We start from the raw sequence: 21,183 nt of genomic DNA, 5'->3' as shown, positions 1-21,183 counted from the left end.
TTAATATAAATGCTTTATTTAACAGTTGCAGATCATTTCGTGGGCTAAGTAGTGGATATCCAGAACCCCACCAGCTTCAAGATTAACGCAACCTTCGAGCTTCTCTTTCTGACTCCAATAGGGTGAGCATGTCACCCTCTCGAACGGGGCCTTTGACATTTCGGATGATAGAGCGGCTGGTGTCATCCATGAATTCCACTCGCACCTGCGTGCACTGTCCCTGCGAACCGGTCCTGCCCAGCACTTTGGTTACCCTAGCCAGCTTGATGGGCTGCACGCGACTCGTGTCCATGATGGCGGCGATCTGGCGGAGAGGAGCCAAAATAGAAACTTTTGACTCGGTCTGTTTGATTCCAAGTGGATGAAATCTGAAAGCAGTTGACATCAGCTATGCTCAAGTTTGACAGAGTAGACTTCAAAATCACTAGTCGGAAGAAAATGTCCTCCCATGCTGAGTGGCTGGATGGCACAAGCAAGAGGCTCTGATTGGAAATCAGCATCCACTTGAAAATTGTCTCTGGCTTGCCAATCCTCTGCTGGCTTCATTCCTCTGGTTTCATTTTTGTCTAGATTTTTCCCCCCATTTATTTGCTATGCTCTAACTTCCTCAGTTGGATAATTTATTTTGTCAGTGTGACGCTTCTCTTTTTCTTATATTTAAAGCTATGCATTGCCCTCTAGTCTCAGCTTTAGCTACCCCTCCCCCCCACCCTTCAGAGTCAAAAGGTTGTCACTTCATTACACTCATTTGTAAATATGTTAGGCATGTGGATTTTCAGGCCTTATACATGTTAGGTAGACACTGCACCACTGAGCCACACCTTCAGCACCCAGTCTAAATACATTACAAATGTGTTACTTAAGGGTATCTTAGGTTACTGTTGCTGTGATAAAGCACTATGGCCAAAGCAAGTGATGAGGAAGGGGTTTATGTGGCTAACACTTGCACAGCACTTTCTTTGCCAAAGGAAAGTAGGACAGAAACTCAGACAGTTCAGGAACCTGGAGGCAGGAGCTGACACAGAGGCCATGGAGGGGTGGTGCTTACTGGCTTGGGTCCCCCTGGCTTGCTTAGCCTGTCTTATAAAACCCAGTGCCACTGGCCCAGGGGTGTCCCCTTCCACAATGGATGGGGTCCCACATCAATCCTTAAATAAAAGACACTACAGGCTAGCCTGCAACTGGATCTGACAGAGGCATTTTCTCAATTGAGGCTCCCTCTGCTCTGATCACTAGCTGTGTCAGGTTGACATGAGATCAGCCAGTACAAACAGTAAAGTGCACGGGATACCTGGTGACCACTTGGGCTGATTTGTGTTATTGCCTCAGAATATTCTCTGTGTACTTTCAGCCATTTAAAATCAGCAAGGGGAGGGGGGAAATGATGTGATTATATTATACTCTCAAAGAGTAAAAATAAAGATGAATTAGAAAATAAAATCAGTAAGGTTTGTTTCACAGTCCACTAGGTGGCTAATTCCTAGGAAAGTCTTGTATGTGTGTCTGGCCAGTCTCAGTGAGGGACCAGGACCTCTCTTTCCATCTCACCCTTTTCTTCCATTTTAGATTCATTTATTATTTAGTTAGTTTTAGTTTAGTTTAGTTTTATGAAGACTATTGTTGAAACTGCTTTCAGCTTCCTACCTAATGTCTTTTCAGTGACTGGCGTCTTTCAGAGTTATGAAGGTTTTTTTTTTCCCTGTAACACTGCTTTCAAGCCTGTTTTCCAGCCCTTAGTTTGACCTTCATTCAGACATTTTGACTGATAATATCTTCATTGTCAACCTGACAGGTTCAAAATGACCTACGAGTCACCTCTGATGCTCTGTGAGGGTATTCCCAGGAAGCTTTAACTGAGGAGAGATATGGGTGGCATCGTCTCAAGGGCCGAGGCCCCAGAATGAATGAAAGGCGGAAGGGACAGGGCACCCCCTCCCAGCTTTCTGCAGTGTGAGCAGCTGCTCCAAGTCCTTGCTGCTGCCTTGGCTTCCTGCCGTGGTGGGCTGCACCCCCAGATTGCCAGAACTGCTTCCTTGAGTTGCTGCTGGATCTATTTCTACGGTGAGGTCACATGTTTACTACGAGTGAGGTCTGGTAGGAGCGTTGCCATCCAGCGGAGGTCCTTTGTCCCTTAGCTGGGGGGTCTCACCCATTCTCATCTGATGTGATCACTAATGCTCCAGTTTCAATCTTCAGTCTTTTACTGCCTGGTTTGTCTCAGCTACTCCACACTCCTGCTGCTTTTTTGAGTAGGAGAATTATTATTCATGTTGGACACATCAGAAGTTTACTTCTTTTAAAGAGAGAAAAGTCACACGCAGCTTGCGTGGTGAGAACACCCTGGTCTTCTGTGACGTAGGTCTACGTGAGAGGTGGGCACGAGGGAAGGTGGGCATGAGGGAAGGAGTAAAGGCTCTGAAAGAAAAGGAGGCCATGGTGTGGGGAGGCACAGATCCCCATCTCTGGTGAGCTGGCACCAGGCTGTGCTGTGAGTTACATACCTGCAAGTTATGAAGACTTACACATAAGGATATCTGTGGAGGATTATTGGCAATGGGCAGATCAGATTAATAATATAGTTCTGATTTGATTTCTTTGCTAATTCAATGAGATGACACAGAGGTGTAGAAACAATATGAGTCATTGTTGTCTAGAATATATACATGAATTGAGTGTTCAGAAAATGTAAAATGGCTCGGATGCTGGCCACTGCAGCCATTCTGCTCATGTGTGCTCTCATCTACAGATATATTTACTAGAACAGTGACTAGGTAATTCTGGGGATGGGGGGGCAGTTATGCATCTTTGTATACTATATGAAATTTTGATAGTAAATGTGACATATGAAAATACTGTTCCCATGAAAAAGATTTACAAAAAGAATATTTTATCAATTACTGAAAATTTCAGAGAAAAAAATTCACCATGTTCGGGCCCCATGTTGACACTGTAGTCTGTGGTGGTGCCATGCTGACAGTAGTGACCACAGGACCTGGTAAACTTCACACCTACTTCTGCATTGAACCATGCCCTGCTGTAGTCTCCCACCATGCCCTGCTGCAGTCTCCCATTATGCCCTGCTACAGCCTCCCACCATGCTCTGCTGTGGTCTCCCATCGTGCCCTGCTGTAGTCACCAAGTGAGTGGAGAAGGAAGCTATGCTCTCTTGAGTATTCGAGTCACCAGATGTCCTCTTCAGCTTGGCAGCAATTGCTCTTGAATGCACGCATCTGTGTACAACCATCACTATCAGCTATGAAATATCCCCAACACTGGAGAAACTAGGTAGTATTGCTAGTAATACTGAATTTTAAAACCACACCAGATTCTTTCAGCAAAGTCATTCTGGATCACACTGAGTCACTCTTAGTTTTTTATTGTTTGAAATTTTCATACATGCATCACGTGTTTTGATCGCTTACTCCTCCAATTCCAAGTTTATCTCCTACCACTTTGTTTTTGTTTTTAAAGATTTATTTACTATTATACATAAGTACACTGTAGCTGACTTCAGACTCACCAGAAGAGGGCATCAAATCTCATTATGGGTGGTTGTGAGCCACTATGTGGTTGCTGGGATTTGAACTCAGGACCTTCAGAAGAGCAGTCAGTGCTCTTACCCACTGAGCCATCTTGCCAGCCCCTCCTATCACTTTATGTGCTCTTATGCACTCTATTTTTAAAGCCATAGAGTCCACTTAGTGCTGCCTATTTGCGAGTGGGTGTACGACAACCTACTGCAATGTGGATAGCTTCTCAGAGGCTGCATCCCTGAAGAAAACTCTCTCTCCTTTCCCAGCAGCCATCAGTTCCCAGCAGCTCCTCAGCTAGGGTGGGGCTTTGTGACAGACAACTTCCCTATCTATGATGATCTGGTGCAGGTCTTGTGCACATAGTCACAGCTGTGGTGAGTTCACATACGGAAAACTGCTTCACTAAACACAACCTTACAGTCTTTCTGCCCCTTCTTCCTTGGTGATCTCAGAGTGAGGAAGTATGATGTAGGAGCTCCATCCATCGTCTCTTATTCTCTGCATACCCACAGGTGCCCCGTTTTATAGTCTCTTACTCTCTGCACACCTGCAGGAGCCCCATTTATAGTCTATTATTGTATGCACAGTGACCAGTAGTGGGTTTTGACGTTAATTGCCATTTACTGCAAAATGAAGATCCTCTAATGAGGGTTGGGAATAAAGATAAGTACTCGGGGGCCCTTTAACACTGTGTCCATTTAGTGGAAGGAGAGCAGCAGCTTCTCTGCTGCTAGTCTGTGACCTACCCAACCACAGATTCTTGGCCCAATTAATGGTGTCAGGCATAAATTCCTTCTTGTGTAATCGGCCTTAAATGTAATCGGAAGGTAGTTGATTACCCCTGTTGTAAGGGACATAGCCTGTCAAGCCACAGAGTTCACAGATGGGTAAGATTCTCGATGCCTTCTTCCCTGGTAGCATGCAGAGCACCTTCCAGCACTATGAACCCGCTCAAGTAGGGACGATGCTTCCAGGTGAGTAGCAGCGGATTTCTCCATAGTATGGCTGACAGTGTGGATTTCTCCATAGTATGGCTGACAGTGTGGGTCAGCAATAGGGTCTTAGCTAGGTTCTGTATGATAGTTAACAGTGGTAATAGCCTTTAATATTTGGGGAATTGCTATGTTTTGGGACCTCATGGACAACAACTTGAAAAGAGATGACCCATACTTGGCACTAGGCTTTTTATTTGTTATCTATAGTATCCCTCCCACATTATAAGGAATTCCAGTCAAACTCGTGTGTGTGTGTGTGTGTGTGTGTGTGTGTGTGTGTGTGTGTGCATCTGTGTGCATGTGTGTAAATGTAGGAAGCTTCTGCAGTCAGTCTCTTTCAAAGGTTTTTAGTATTAATTATTCTTCCCTATATTCTGTTCTTACTCTGGTGTCTTAGTATTCTTTTGATGTGATGAGACAATATGGTCATGGCACCTCTTATAAAAGAAAGCATTTAATTGTGGCTTGCTTACAGTTGTACAGGTTCAGTCCATTGTCATCATGATGGGGAGCATAGCTGACTGAAAGGAAGAAGTTAAAAAGGAAAGGATATAACTGGTTCTGGGTTTGTGCTAGATGAATGGATAAACGGAATAAAAAGGAAAGGACAAGGCTTTGTATGGCGGAGTAGGACTTTTATTATAGATAAAGGGGAGAGCATAGCCAGACACAAGGACATCTGGTAGGTTCAGAGTGGCCATGACCCGAGCCATGTAAGGAGAGAGGAAAGGAAGAATCAGATCAAGAGGCCAGGAGGGTAAAGGGTAGATGAGAAAAGGCCAGATAACCGCAATGTCTGGAATATGTGCGGAAGGGCAGCCCAGCCCCTGGGCTGGAGAAGTTTAGGGTAGGGAGCAGGGTATGCCAGACAGGAGGACCCTATAACAGGTGTGAACTGAAGGATGCTAGGGGGACCTGGAGGCCAGGTCTGCTTTGTTATATTAAATAGGCACCTCATCTGTTTGTCCTGGATTGGAGACCTAACAGAGAAGTAGCTGAAAGTTCTACATCCCAAGAAGTGGGACTGGCTTGGGCTTTGGAAACCACAAAGCTCCCCCATCCCGCCCCCCCATGACATACTTCCTTCAACAAGGCCACACCTCTTAATCTCAAGTAGTGCCATTCCCTGGTATGTGAGCATTCGGGTATGTGAGTCCATAGGGGCTATTCTCCTTCAAACCACCCACCTGGACTCAAGCCCTTCCCCTACTCAAGGATTTCTGCTCTATTATTCCCCTTTCCCACTTCACCCCACCCATGTTCTACCCCCATGCCTTGAATCTTGCCTCCCCCTGTACATGGCCCCTTATTATTTTCTGAAGAGTCAATCCATGTATGACAGGAGATGTGACGTTTGTCTTCCTGGGCCTGGGTCACCTCACTCAGGATGATTGTTTCTAGCTCCATCTATTTACTGTGAATTTTATTTTGTTTTTACAGCTGGATAAGATCCAGTTGTGCAAATGTGTCACATTTTCATTATCCACTCTTCAGTTGAAGAACACATAGGCTGTTTCCATTTCCTGGCTATTGTGAACACAACAGCGATGAACAGGAATGAGCAAGTATCTCTGTAGTAGAATAGAATCCTTCGGGAATGTGTCCAAGAGTGATGCACCTGGTTCTTATGTCTCCATTTTTGAGGAACATCCACACTGGTTTCTCTAGTGGCTGCATCAGTCTGTGCTCCCACCAGCAGTGAGTAAGTGTTTATCTCTCCCTATATCCACGCAAGCATTTCTTGGGATGTTTTAATTTTAGCCATTCTGACTAAGGGGTTATTAATTTGTCCTGAGAATCAATACTACATGCACGGTTAAACAAGGGAAAGCTTGGGTCTCCCAGAGCATCCTGGTTCTGGCAAACGTTCATTCTTTTCACCTTCTATCAGAACCCAACCTGAACCCAGGTGGCCGAACTCCTGAGTTGAAGAAGAAGATGGAAGTGGCCTTCACATTAGGGGCTACTCATGCACACTACGTGTGACATGTGCTCTACGTGACACCAATGGGTTAATAACAAACAGGACACTTTCTGGAAATTGGTTCTTTCTAGAAAAGGGGCAACAGCTCCATCTGATAGACCAAGGCACACTCAAGCTACTTGTTTGCCCACAGAAGGTTTGGGAAAGGACAGAGCCAGCGAGGGCATGCTGGGCTGTATCTGTGTGGGGACTCAGGGTTCCTAGGTGTCTGTACACATCCACACAGCCTCACCTGAACATGTGCCTAGAAGCCACAGGCACACTTCTGATGCTTCACCATGTTCACAGATGCTAGGTTTGGCCTGTGTTTTAATACTCTAAGGGTTACCTGCCTCCTGTACGTTCTGGGGATGGTCCCTCCATGGGCAGTGACAATACACTGGGAGCTTGCAAGACAGATGGGCAGCACTTGGCCCAGAGCCCTATCTGACCATCCTTGATGGCATGACAGCCCCTGCCCCAGCTCATACACTGTCCAGGGTGGTGAGTGAAAAGTTGTCCTGGCAGGGCAACAGCTCCTATATAGGAGACCCCAGCCCTGAACAAGGGGCAGGATCTGAGATCAGTAGACACTTCTCCAAGAATGTAAGGTGGGTGCTGTACAGGAAGATTTGGATGCTGTTCTGACTTCTACCGCCACACAGAACATTCTGGAAAATATCATCAGTCGTGGGATATGGTGCAAAGACAGGAATGTGGACTAATGTTCCCCAGAGTGATCTATTGCCTGGACACCCCAGCTTCCAGGCACAGGCCTTGATACTTTCCCACCAGTCCCTGCAGGGAGCAGTCCTCTGCATTTCCTTGACTAGGGCAAGGGGTGGCTCTGGGATGAGGCCAGGACTCATGCCTAACTGGCCCCTGCCTGCCCACCAGAGGGCAGTAGTGCACAGCTGTCCTCTTGGTCTCAGTAACAGGGACCCCAGAGGCTGGGGTGCTGGGTCCAAGTCCTTGGAGATGACCACACCTGACACTGTGCAGAGGCCCAGAATCTGCAGATGATACTGCCTTTGAAATCTGCTCTTGGCAACATTAACAGCTATTTGGAGAGATATCTAGAAGCCAAGGGAAGCAAGGCTCTGTCTCCCCAAAGCAGGTACAGCCTCTGAGTGAGCCCCTCCTTTAACATGACAGGCCTAAGGGAAACAGAAACCCTTCAAAGGTAGAATGGGCCAGGGTTTGATTTCTCACCCCTGAGCAGTGCCTTGATCTTGCCCAGCTGAGGGCAAGTCTAGCTTGGTGTGTGGGTGGCAGCCTCCCCTGAGGACGAGGCAGGCACTGAGCCCCCTGGCGGCTGTGGCTTCCCAGCCTTCGAGCTCCAGCACCTCCTCGTCCAGGTTGCCATGAGAATGACCTGTTACTGCACCAAGGAGGTGATCAATGAGGCTGCAGACCGCTGTGGCGGCCAGCAAGATCCGCTGGCCACCGAGACAGAAGGCAGCTCACTGGGACGGAGGCTGAGAGTCCCGGCACGGTACTCTGGTGCTCAATGCTCACCTCCCCTCTCCTCGGGGGCCATTCTAGTATTACAGTGCTAATCCACCAGACACGGGGGATTTTAAATTTCATTTTTGTGCAGTTATTTAAAGTTTAAACTGATAATGTCTAACCCAATTAAATTCCAGTCAATCGTGCTCTAAATGCACTAAGTCTTGTGAAATATGAATGAGGTGTCCCCCCGCACTCCTTAACGACTTAATCTCCATGCTGAGTCTCCGCTCCTGGGAATACTGTGTCGAACCTAGGAACGAAGCAGAAGTGAGACAGGATGGGGACTCGCAACCCACGCTGAAACCTTCTTACTGGCCTTGCTCACTGGGATATCTGGCACATTCAGAATTCAGAGCTTGTGGTGGAAGAGCACCCACTTAAGTCCAGTTGCCAAGATGGGGGCACACTTTGGGAGTAGCCTTCAAAGGCAGCTGACCACACTGGCCATCTCCCTACCCTTACCACATCGCTCCCAGCTTCACGCTCTGTATGGGAGTGCTAACAACCTCTGGTGTTGAGTGTGGGCTCTGTTTTCCAGGGTTATTCTCAGGAATAATGGCTGACAGCATGTTAAAGCTGTCTTCCATTGGATGCATAACAACCGAAGCTGCCATGGTGTGTTCTCCTGACTCTTCAGGGTGTTGGGGCCTGGGGCTGTGGGACTTAAAGGAGATGTGAGAGTAGAGGCTCACAAATGGCACTGGGGAACTACCCAGCCCTTTCTAGGATTGACTTCTCTGAGAGGCAAGCCTTGGCTCTGCCTTGGGGTTCTTTCTAAAGAGTCTGTGATCAGTGGTTGTCCACCATGGCACAAGAAAAGGCTGTGATTTCAGAACAATCCTGGCTCCACGGGGGACTAATATACAGTGGTGGTCCTCAGTGTGGCTACTGTGTTTTTAGAGATTGATTCAGAGTCTTCAGATTCAACCTCGTGTAGCCTACGACCAGGAGGAAAAAAACAAAACTGAAAACAAAAACAACAAACCTTTTAGGAGCAGAATAAAACAGCACCTTTGAGACGTGTTACACTGGAGGCTTGCCATTCAAACCCTAGTGATCAAAGGCAAACAGAGTCCTTTCTGGGTCTTTCCTACCTGGTACCCTGCTCAGGTTCTATGGTTAGCTCCACCTGTTAGTTCAACTGCCTTGGCTGCGTTTGCGCACACCAGCCAGGTGTGCTTGTTGGGCATTTGGTGCAGGGTGGAGCAAGGTGGTCCCACCTAAAGTTTGGCCAGAACTAGTGTGAGCAGGTAAGAGGGAGATCAGACAGGTCAGTCAGCACACAGGCAGGACCTGTGACTGTGTATCTGCCTACCATAGAACTTATGAATTTGAGTCTGGTCCTATGAGATGGAGATTCAGCCCGGGTAGGGGAGGGTCCAGGCTGCTACCACTAAACCTTTAGAAATCCAGGCAGCTCGGTTTCCATCCCAGGGAAGATGTTGCTGCTAAGTGTCAGGAATGGCTTAGAGTTGGGCAGAGCAGTGTTCATACAGATGATCTGGAAGTGGAAGCAAAGGCGGGTTCTGCGAGGTCTGTGGGGCAGGAATATGGTGCATTTTCAGCGACAGGAAGGACTGTCGTCTTCCCAGCTGGACTGTAGCTGTCAGCGTAACAACGAATGTCATTGAGAAACAATTCATGGCATCAAATCCACAAAGAAGACATTTAAAGCATGGCATGCAGCAGTCTGGTAGTTATATTACTTTTTGAACCATGGTGAAATATAAGCATGAAGTTCACCATTTAATCCTTTATCCTAGGGTTCCGGGGATTGAACCTAGTGCCTTGTGCATGCCAGGCAAACATGCTACCCCCGGGCTAGAGTCCAGCTCCAGACTTCACCCTGTGGCCACTTTTAAGTGTTAAATTTCATGGCATTATGTATACAGTGTACAATTATTATCACTGCCCATCTACAGAACACTCTCTGTCACCAAGAGACACGAATCTTCCTTCCTCTCCCAGCCCCGGGTTCTCCCACTGAACCCTCTGTCTCCACAAGTTTGCTCACTCTAGGGAGTCACAGGGTTCATTCAGTGTTTGCCTTTTGCTACTAGCTAATGTATGGGACATAATATCTCTCAGTGCCACTGTGTTGGGGCAAGAGTCAGAACATCCCTTCTTTCAGTGCTCTGTGGCACGGCTGTAGTTCTCACGTCTGTCATCCTCGAGTGTGTGCTTGGTTAAAGGATGCTGCTGTGACTTTGAGTGGGTAGTATCTCTTCCCTGTCCTCAATTCCCTTAGGTAGGTGTCTAGCAGTGGAATTGTTGTGTCCTGTACAGAGCCTGTGCTTAGTTCTTTTATTGGTTATTTAATGCTTTTGGGGGGTGGTCACAGGGTACCTACAGTTGTCACTCCAGGGCTGGGGACCCTATCTAGGAGCTGGAATCTGGGATTCTCCTTCCCCGTGACCAGGATTTTGCCCAGAAGTGATGAGGTCAGGATCTACCAGGACAACAGAAGAGAGAGGCACTTAGGAGGTAGTCAGGTGAGCATCATGCACGCTTCGTGTCCCGCTGGTTCCAGCCATCAGTGTCCAGCTTTGCTGACCACTCTCCAACACTACTGAGCAGTCAGGACTATCATTCCACTATCACTGTCCATCACCATACCATGATCCTCCACCCTCGCCACCTTCCACTTCTGCCTGCTGTTGTCCCCCCCATTGCCTATCCTTTCTATCGCCCCCCACCCCTACCCCTCTACAGTTAGAGACATTTTGCTGTGGTTACCTTCTGGGAGACGAGCTTGTGAGGCTCACTTCTTGTCCACGGGTATCAGCAGTAGCTCCGAATGCCTCTCAGGCTGAAGGCCGCAGCACTTCCTGCCCTGATTCTAGCTTCCTGGATCTGAATTCCACATAGTGAGGTACTTGGTTCTGATCTCTGTGTGTGATCTGTAGTAGTGGCTGCAGCTGGATGAAAGGGCCCGTGTGTTTCTGTCTCTCCTCTCCCCACAACTGGTCTGTCTGAGCTCCCCCTGGAAGAGGAAAGGGATAAGCCATCCAGCTGTGTTTTAACAGCTACCTCAGGCTTCACTCAAGAGTCTGAGACCCTGTGACACCCCGCCTGCCCCCACCCTAGTCAGCCTTACCATTGCAGGCTGGCTCCCTATTCTTCAAGTTCTCTTGGTTGCTGTTAGAAGACGGCTTGGACTCCCTATGGGCCTCAGTCCTCAGTAACATTCTCCTCCTATGGAAAGACCTGTCCCACACTCCACATGGGGTCTCTGTGGCTTATGCCCCTCAGACTCAGGTCTGATGTGCTGAAGTGTTCCTTGCAGGAAAATCACCCTGATTAACAGCCACAACCTTACTTTCTCCAAGCTTCCTAGTCACCAGAATTCCCCCAAAGCTCTGTGTCAAATGTGGGTGGCAGCGATGGGCTAAGAAGGTCCTGGAACTACAGAGGATTATTTGCTTCATCCACAGTCTGAACACCTGCTTCTAGGCTCTGTCCCTGTCATGGATATGGGACTGTTTAGGAGACCAGGCAGTCTGGGCTCCCTGTGTCACCGCTTCTGTGTCCCACCCATCTGTCCTCCAGCTATCAAAGGGGATTAACAGTAACAGCAGTCAGGAGGCAGAGAGAACAGGCCTCCAAGACATGGCTATTGCTCACAGCAGGAGGCTCACAATCAAATTCTAACGAAAGGTCACATTTGCAATAAGTAAGATGGAAATGTGGGTAATTGGTTAGGAGCGCTGATACTTCTGCGGCAGAGAGCATTTGGATGGAGTCGGAACCTTTCTGCCCAGGTAATTAAAAATGAGACTTCACAGCATCATTAAAATGAGGGTGAGCAGGCTATGATGACGTCACCACAGGAGGAAAACACTCTTCAAGTGAGCTCTTGTAGTTCTTGTCTTTGTTACTAAAAGGAACGCAGCCTTCCTCTGGGCGGGTGGGGTACCCACAAAGAATCTAAAGAACAGCACAAGCCCCTACAGAGAGTCAGTCTACACTGAGAGAGGAGGAGGGATTGGCAGACAGGATCCATATGATCCTGACTCTTCCTGGGATGGACAGAAGGCATTAAAGCTGATAAGCTATATCCTTAGCCCCTTTGCCTTCCCAGACAAAGAATGCTGGCCCACTGTTGCATCTTCTGGAGCTGTGTATGGGGACCACTGATCAGTGCTTGTGCCTGGGAAGGCTGCAGCTCAGCTGACAGACTGAAGAGGATGACGCAACAGTCTTCACCACAGGGCCTGGGAAGTCAGAATGAAACTGCATATGCAGCCTCACTGATTATAGAAACCAAGGTAAAGTGTATGGGGAGCTAAAATACAGCAGTGTGGCGGTAGCTGTGTTATTTTACTTGTATCATTTAAATAATCCCCTGCCCCAAACCCCAACTTCTGAAAGCCACAGGCACTTTTTCTCATCCCCCCCCCCCCCGTAGTGAGGGTGGGAGGCTGGGGAGAACCTGTTTGTAGTTGGTACCTAGCAGTGGGAGCAGCTGTGATGTTGCCAGGCTGTGAATAAAGGCCCTGTCGCTGCTGCTGCCGTGGGGCTCCGGGCTCTGGATGCTTGGGTGGTTTCTTTGTGCTTTAAGGCCTGTGTTGGACTTTGGTCACAAAATTGCCTGCTGCTGCTGTCTGCCGACAACATAGGAAGGTGTTCCCAGCAAGAATCTTAAAGGGGACAGGGAACACCACGAGTCCCTCCTCAAGTTGTGTTATTCCAGATCTTTATTTTAAGATGTATTTTTGTGGTAAGTGTAATTATTTACAAGACTCACTTAATTTATGAACAGAACAATTCAATTTAGCCCCAAATTTAAAAGAAATATGTACTGAAGTTGAGGGTTTTGGGGAGGGAGGTTGACAAAAATGCTTATTAATTGAATTAAACTTTTGATATGAAAGATGAAATGCTGTGGCAGAGACATCATTGTTCCCTGGCTCCTTCCTCCTATAATTCTGCTAACTAGCCACCTTTTATCAACTGAAGCACCAGAAATGCAGTTTAAAGTTCCCTCCTTTTATCTGCAAGGTTGTTCCCCTCCACCTGCGGGTGAAATCCTCTTCCATCTTCAAGGACGATAAACTGCAAAGAGTTTGTCAGTCAGGGTAATAGCCAGTAAGGAGGACATTCCAGGACAGATGGCGCCTGGGCCCAGTGTTGGTTTCATTGAGCCCCAGGCTTTGAGAGCACAGTGCTGATTTGCCTGTTCCCTTTGATAGTGGGTGCGCTAACACAGCTGCCGAAGGGGCAGTGCCTGGCCCTCTTCTCTCAGCAAAGGCATGCATGCAAGGCTCACTTCTGAGGACTCAGCAGCGCCATGCTCCCTATCTAGGGTTTGCATTCCTCCACAGGGGCAATAGGTGACAGATGACAATCTAAAGGCCTCCAGTGACTGGGGCTCTGTGAACTCTGAAGGTCTACAATCCTTGAGGACCTCTTCTCACTGCCCCTCTGCACAGGCTGCCATAGTTGGGTCCCACGAGTGCACACACTGGCCAGGCTTCCACGGATGCTCTGTGAACACTGTTTCTGGGTTGTCCTCACACCGTGGCCAATCAAGTCCCAGAGCCAGGCCTCACTCTCTCCCTATGCCTCTTAGGGTTCTCTAATGAGTCCTCTATTAGGGTGTTTTCCTCTCTCACATGTCCTCTAGGTAGTCTCTCTGTTCTCATGTCCTCCAACTGATCCCTGAGGGCTACCTCATTTGTAGGACTCCATGTCCTTGATCTGGGGTACTTTGGGATGGTTTTTTGTTTGTTTATTTGTTTATTTGTTTGTTTTGTTTGTTTGTTTGTTTTTGCAAGAGTTTCCAGGGCAGAGGGATATACTTCCTAGCACCTCTCAGCTACGTTCCCAGTTGAGAAAGAATGGATTCTACACAGAAGACTCCACAGGCTCCAGGGCTGCTCCTCAAGGAGGGCCCAGGAGATGTTTTTCCATGACTCCAGGAGATGATCTCATTCTGCTGCGCCTCAGCATGGAACAGGGCTAGGACAGGACAGCAAGTAGTCACACCACACAGCTCACTTAGGGCGCTAAGACTAGAAGATATGATGTGGTGTCCTCACAAAGATCATGGTGCTGTGCCCTGCCTGTATCCTCCCCTAGACATTACAGAGCTAGAGTGTATGCATCGTCACCAGTGCCATGCTGGACTGAGTGAGAATCAGCCCATCTCAAAAGCCAGCCGCTGGTGGCTAGTGCTCGCTCGCTCGGAGACCAAGGGAGGATTCACTGTGCTTCTTCCTCAACTAAGAGCAGCAGCCCAAACACAGCCCCTCCGGGAGCCATCATTTTAATATGAATATGCTCTGGTGACTTGCCCAGGCCTCACAGATCTAAAGCCCAACACACCACTCAATCCTGCCTCTCCTACTGAGGGGCTTTTCCTGCCCGGTTCATGTCTCCCTTGTCCCTGCAGGCATTGCTCCTGGCTGAGATGTATTGATTCATATTACCTTCCTACAGACCAATGCCAGCTGGTGTCCTAGCTGGGCTTGTGTCACACCCCTACCCTCAGGGCACCATGGAATCTGTGGCTTCAGACCTTGGGATAAGGAACAGGTGCCCCTTCAGTGATTTATGCAAAGGCCACCCTGGGCCCAGCAGGGGCCCAAATATAGAGAATGTTCTCCCTCTTCCCCTTCCCCCTCCCTCTCTCCCGCCTCCCCTTCCCCTTCCCCTTCCCCATCCCTCTCCCTCTCCCCGCCTCTCTTTCTCTTCCTTCCTTCCCATAGGACCATCTCTTTTCCTAAAGATCTACAGGAAGAAGGAGGCGGCTATTTTGGCCCAGGACTCTGAGCTCTAAGGACACCAGTCTGCTTTTGTCTCGCAGTCCTAGTCCTGCTTCCACCAGACTCTGGGTTCTGGCCTTGACTGAGGGTTGCTGTAGCCTTACCTTTCAATACCTATTTTTGTTCCCTCTGGTCCTCAGACCTGAGTAAGAAGTTTTGCTCACCGACAAGATGAACTACTAAACCTCTGCTCCATCACTTCATGATGTAGGATGAGTCAACATAGAATGGACTGGCAGCAACCCAGTCTGTACAGCCGGTGTACACATACAACCACTTGAATTAAGAAAACTTCCCCTGGGCTAGAGAGATGGCTCAGCAGTTAAGAGCACTGACTGCTCTTCCAGAGGTTCTGACCTCAGTTCCCAGCAACCACATTACAGCTATCTGTAATGGGATCCGACGCCCTCTTCTGGTGTGTAGAAGCTACAGTGTACTCATATAAAATAAATAAATAAATCTTAAAAAGAAAGAAAGAAAGAAAGAAAGAAAGAAAGAAAGAAAGAAAGAAAGAAAGAAAGAAGGAAAGAAAGAAAACTTCCCCTTTAGCCAAACTCAAAGGCTGGGATGCAAATGAAAGGGGAGGAAGCTTCTATTAACAGATAAGGATTCTTAGAAAGCTGTGCCTGGGCATGCAGTTTTTAAAATTAAAATAAAATGTTACTATGAATCTCATTCATACCGAAGGAACAGAAACACACACACAATCAATCAACCAGGAATATATATATATATCTATATATTTATCTATATATATTTATATCTCTATATATATATCAACCAGACTTCTTTAAAGGGATTATAGGCCTCACCTCAATTGGAGTTGATGGTCTTCGTGTTAATCAGACTAGGATTTTAATATATGGAGTCATGTTCATTTGATACCTATGAGGGAGCAATATTAGATACCAGTATGTTATAACCACAGTAAAAGCCATGGCCCTAAAACATCTCACAATTTCCAATTCTAGATTTGGTCAGTCATTGTCACTCAGTTTTGAAGAGAGGCAGAAGAGATGGCCCAGCAGTTAAAAGCACTGGCTGTTCTTCCGGAGAACCTGGATTCAATTCCCAGCACCCACACAGCAGCTCACAACTGTCTGTAACTACAGTTCCAGGGGATCCAACATAAATAAGCACAACATAAGCTCACACAGACATACACATGCAGACAAAACACCAATGCATATAAAATGAAAAAAAAATTAAAGAAACAAAATCTTAATAAATAAATCTAAAAAAGAGAGAGGAAAAAGATAAGTTAAAAGGTGGGGGGGGGGTGGCGAGGTGGGGGAGCAGCTGGAGAGATGGCTCAGTGGTTAAGAGCACTGACTGCTCTTCCAGAGGTCCTGAGTTCAATTCCCAGCTACAGCATGGTGGCTCACAACTATTTGTAATGGGTTCTGATGTGTCTGAAGACAGCTAAAGTGTACTCAGACATGTAAAACAAATAAAATCTAGAAGTAAAAAATTAAAAAAAAAAAACCCACAAAGTCTTGAAGAAAAAAATCCAACACACACACACACACACACACACACACACACACACACACACACACACAGAGGAACATGCACTCCTGATTACTGTGAATCAGGAGTTCTTATTAAATCAGTTCTAATTCGTTTCCACTCTACTGGAGGCCTGTGGGGACTAGAGACAGAGCCCTGTGCAGGGCTCCTGTTGGTCTCTAGATACATGTGCTTCGGTGAGACAGAGTTCTGTCTCCAGCATCTGAAGCCATTGTCACATGCCTACAGTGGGCTCCTTCAGGAGGCTTCTTCTCTTCTTCCAGTGTCTTACACTGGTGCTGGGTTCTCAGCCCCACTGAGTGAGCTAAACATGTACATACCTGAGACAAGTCACATGCCTTTTGTCACACATGTTTGTGTGTGTGGTCTGGCCTGAGGGTAACCCTGGGGACTTACTTTGAAGACCTTTTCAAGGTAGTTTCTCAGGAAGGGAGGATCTGATCCCTTGGGAAAAAAGAAACTGCTTTGTGATCCTGGCTTGCAGAAACCCAGATAGGACACAGGACTAGAACATGCGTGTGCAAGTAGCCACTCTCAACCCTACCCAGTCAGCTTTTAAGGAGTGCAGCCCCCCAGCAGTGCTCTAGGCACTATCAAGCAGCAGCTCGAAATGGAGAGTACACAGTTTTTTAAGGTGAGGGCCTCTCCAGTGCTAATTACACTCTTTCCTCTTTGTTTCTAAAGAAATAAATTCTGAGGAAGATTTTAGCTCACCTGGGGGTTTGTTTCAGAAAAATTCTGTTCCTTATAAAGTCGTTTGTTATTTTGCCGTGGTTTTATACACAATGGAAGGGTGAGGAAAAGGTCAGCAATAAGTCTGCCGCTGCGTTTTAGCTTGGAAAAAATGTAATATTGATCGATAAGAAAATGGAAAAAGCACAACTATTAACGGCTTACTTGATCTTCTGCGACCTTTACCCGCCATGTCGATTTTATTCTTAAATGTTATGTCTGCTGCTCAAAAGGTTTGTCCTGTTTAGTCCCTCATGTAATTAACACGTGCTCTTCTTCGCTCTCTCTAATGTGGAAACAAGGCGTGGGCCTTGATTTTCTTGTTGAACCACTGTCCTTAAACAGAGTTTTTGCTGCCACCCAGACCAGTCACAGAGCGCTCGTGCAGCGCAACCCTGGTTTCCTGCCAATTTGCAGGCGAGCCTCTGCTTAGGCACAGATCTTTTAGCCTTAGCTTCAAGGCTCCATCTGAGCACTACCCTGTGTGCCCAACACACTGGGATCAAAGGACATTAGACATTCCTCTTCTTCTGCAAGGAAGTTGATTGCCTCCTCAGGCCTGTGGAGGTCAACATACTCAACCGACACCTTGCATCACAGGGGCCACACAGCTGCAGAAAGCATCCCCACATCATGCAGGGAAGGGATGTTTGCACACCCGAGATGGGCCTTATGAGAGGCATGGAACCTAGAGGATTCTCAGAGTCACACCTCCATCGCAGGAGGCATTAATGTGGTGGCAGCTCGTGTCTAGTCCCTCTCAGTATGAAGATTCAAGTCCACATACCCAGGCAGTAACATGTACTTCAGGCCTGCTGAGGCCTCCAAAGGAGGAGAAGGTGACTTCAAAAATAGGGTAGAAAGACCAATGCCCCAGGAGCCAACAGTGGGCAGAGGTTGGAGTGTCAGAGGTTTATTAAAGAGCCAGGGCAAGTCTGTTGGAGCCTCAATAGGCTTGAGTAGACTCTCTCTCCCGTGGATGTATCTCCACTGTAAGCTTTGTGGGACATTATCTGGAAACAGAGTCCTTGCACATGTAGTTAGGCTAAGATGAGGTCACGTTAGATTAGAACTCTGGTCTCATGTGACCAAAGTCTTAGCAAGAAGGCATTTTGGACCCAGCCTCCCGGGGGAGCACACTGTAGAAAGTAGGGTGACATGTCTGAAGCCAACCAGTACTGAGGCTTCCTGGGAGCAGAAAAAGAGACGTGAGGCCAGCTGCATGAAGAGCAGCCCCTCTGCACCCTGGTATCAGACTACCATTCGGAGGTATGAGGGGCAATTGTTCGCCAAGACACCCCATCTGAGGGGCCCTGGTGCTGTAGCCTCAGGGAGTCAGCAGAGGGGACTGAAGGGGTTACCAAGGTTGTCTCTGTGGGAGGGAGGGTAGAGTGAGGATTCTCTTTCCTTATATCACTCAAAGTAGGGGACCATGGAGAGGAAAGGTCTGACTGGGTAGCTTGGGCACACTGCTCCCCAGTGGCCACATACAGGCCTACCCATTTCATTGCAGAAAAGATCACACAAAGAGGCTGAAGTCAGGCGGGCTGCCAAGGGATTCGCTACCAGGACTGGCACACACAAGGTCCAGATGTCTACTATGCTGTCACTCAGTTGTCTCCAAATTAGGAAAGGCAGTGCTACGTGGTTACCACGCAGAGGGCCAGGAAACTTGATGGGTATCCATGTTCCATGTATACCTAGTGGCCCTCTATAGGCTGCGGTGTGTGTGTGTGTGTGTGTGTGTGTGTGTGTGTGTGTGTGTGTGTGTGTGTGTAGGGGGCACATGTCCCTGGAGGCCAGAAGGGAAGAAAGCTACAGGTTGGGAAGTATCACCCTTCAGTGTCCTTTTTCACCGTGGGGACAGTTTTCCTGTCATTTCCTGGAAAAACACTGTCCTGTGCTCTGTCAGCTGCTTGGTGTATAGTTGATATAGATGTGTAGCCATGAAGCAAGTGGCTCTGTTTGCACAGAATGCGGGGCCTTGCCATTCTGGAAGTGAGGACTCTGTGGACTTGTGGACTGAGTCCTGTTGCAGGGTTCTCTGAACCTGTCTTCACCTACCTATCTACTCTCTTCAGAGGCCCCTCTACATCTGTCCCTTTTCAGGAACAGTGGGGGAGGAAGGATGCAGATAAGCCTCCTGGGGTCCCTGGTTATCAGGCTCGACCTTTGGAGAGGCTGAGAGGGGAGTGTTGTCACCCTCAGAGATAGAAGAGTCATTGGCTGGGAGTTTCCATCCGGCATCCTGAGTGGTCAGAGGCAAGGCCATGAAAAGACAGTCAGGACTGGGGCCCTGTCCTGTCCTGTCAGCGCGTCAGTGCAGACACCCAGACACACCAGGCTCTGGACATATGTGAATGACTGTTAGTCTATTCTTACAGCAGTTTGGTGGCTGTTATGCAGGGCCTGTCCCACCTCCTGATTGACAGCCAGTGGGTAGCATGGCCATTTAGACTTCAGGAGAAGGCAAGGGTGATTGACTGAATGTGGCCTACAAAGACATCTGGCAGCCCCAGGAAGAGCAGCCTCTCACCTGTATGGAAAAGAAGAAAGTGAGTTGCTTGATTCACTGAAACCATGGCATTGTGTGCTGCAGGGCACTTGTGCAATCATAGGTTGGTCTTGGGTTTGATTAAGTCTATGCCTCTCTGTCTTCTAGAAGAATCAAGAACGTGTGGAGGGAGGGAGTGATTTCTGTGTTTTAAGAATAGAAAATTTGAATCCCCATGGACTGATGAACTGGACACATAAAAGACTTTACAGTGATCCCCATTTATTCACATCAAGCTCCGGAAACACAATGTAGCCTTCAGTGGTGGAGGAAAATTGGAAAACCAGCCTTCTCTAGAAATGGTTGCTTTAAAAGTCTCTGTGGGCAGGACAGTGGTGGCACACGCCTTTAATCCCAGCACTTGAGAGGCAGAGGCAGGCAGATTTCTGAGTTCAAGGCCAAGCCTGGTCTACAAAGTGAGTTCCAGGACAGCCAGGGCTACACAGAGAAACCCTGTCTAGAAAAAAAATCTAAATAAATAAGTAAGCAAATAAGTAAATCTCCCTGTGGTTGGCTGTCCACATGACACACATGTCATTCACAAATGTCCAGAGCCTGGTGTGTCTTACAGGAAGTCCTGCTTCAGATGGGCTTCCATGTGTTGTAAGCCTAGCCTTTAACGGCTGAGTCATCTCTCCAGCCCTGGGTCTCCTTGTGTTTGGGAATGTCTATATGCTGGGGCTCCTTCTGGGAGTGTAGTCAGTGGCTGGAGAAGACAATGCCCTACATAGCGGCAAAGCCATTACAATAATGAGTTGGATACTCTCTTGGAATCCATTAAGGTTAGTCTTGACTACCACTTGCTTCATGACGAAAAGACTTGACAGTGCTGGTAGAGTTGTAAGGGGCCTCATGTCACCACAGAGATGTCTGCCAGTATTTTGCAATGTGTGTGTCCACACATGTACCACCAAAAACGTGTATCTATTCACATGCATTTCACCAAAGTGAGAAGCAGTATTCAGTTTGTAAGGGTGTGAATTATAATGTTTAAAACATTAATTTTTGTCTTTTGAGAGTCTTACTAAGTAGTCCTGGCTAACCTGAACTTGGTATATAGACCAGAGTGGAAAAATCCTGTACGCGAGTGAGCATTGTCATGTCTGGCTTGGATAATCTTTTAAAGATATACTTTTGGTGCTGGGAATAGAATGTAGGGTTTTACACACAAGAGCTCTGTATCAGTGAGCTATGTATTCAAACTAAAGATGCTTTTCTTGAACTGAAAAATCCCACTTTAGATTTTTTATTAGGTATTTTCTTCATTTACATTTCCAATGTTATCCCAAAAGTCCCCCCATACCCTCCCCCCACTCCCCTCCCCCACTTTAGTTTTAAAACGTACCAAAATAATAAAGAACATACATTGGTCTCCAAACTGAAGGAGACAAGGACTTTTAATCAACACAAATCTTCAAATCATTCTACAATCTTAACTCAGAAACAACAACAACAATAAAAAACCAATCAAATTCTAGTGAACTAAGAAATGTTGTTATCTGCAGTCAAAACTGCAATTGAATTGACTCCTGTCATAGTGTGGAAACCACTGTGTAAATTCGTAGATTTATGAGGCTCTGTTTTCATGACAGGAAAG

The 21,183-nt window shown here is 47.4% G+C and overlaps 1 pseudogene, besides 1 other annotated feature; it reads right to left on the bottom strand.

Moving 5' to 3' along the window:
- Gm10263 (predicted gene 10263) lies at positions 1–321 on the bottom strand (annotated as a pseudogene).
- Positions 17,833–19,872: an enhancer, noted in NCBI's record as "VISTA enhancer mm68". NCBI's record gives its function as "enhancer in: heart[5/6]" and the evidence as "EXISTENCE:transgenic organism evidence [ECO:0001131][PMID:17130149]".

The sequence above is a fragment of the Mus musculus genome, chromosome 13, assembly GCF_000001635.26.
Source record: "Mus musculus strain C57BL/6J chromosome 13, GRCm38.p6 C57BL/6J".
NCBI classification, from domain to species: Eukaryota; Metazoa; Chordata; class Mammalia; order Rodentia; family Muridae; genus Mus; species Mus musculus.
Note: the sequence above shows the minus strand (reverse complement) of the source record. Positions and strands in the feature narration are given on the sequence as shown.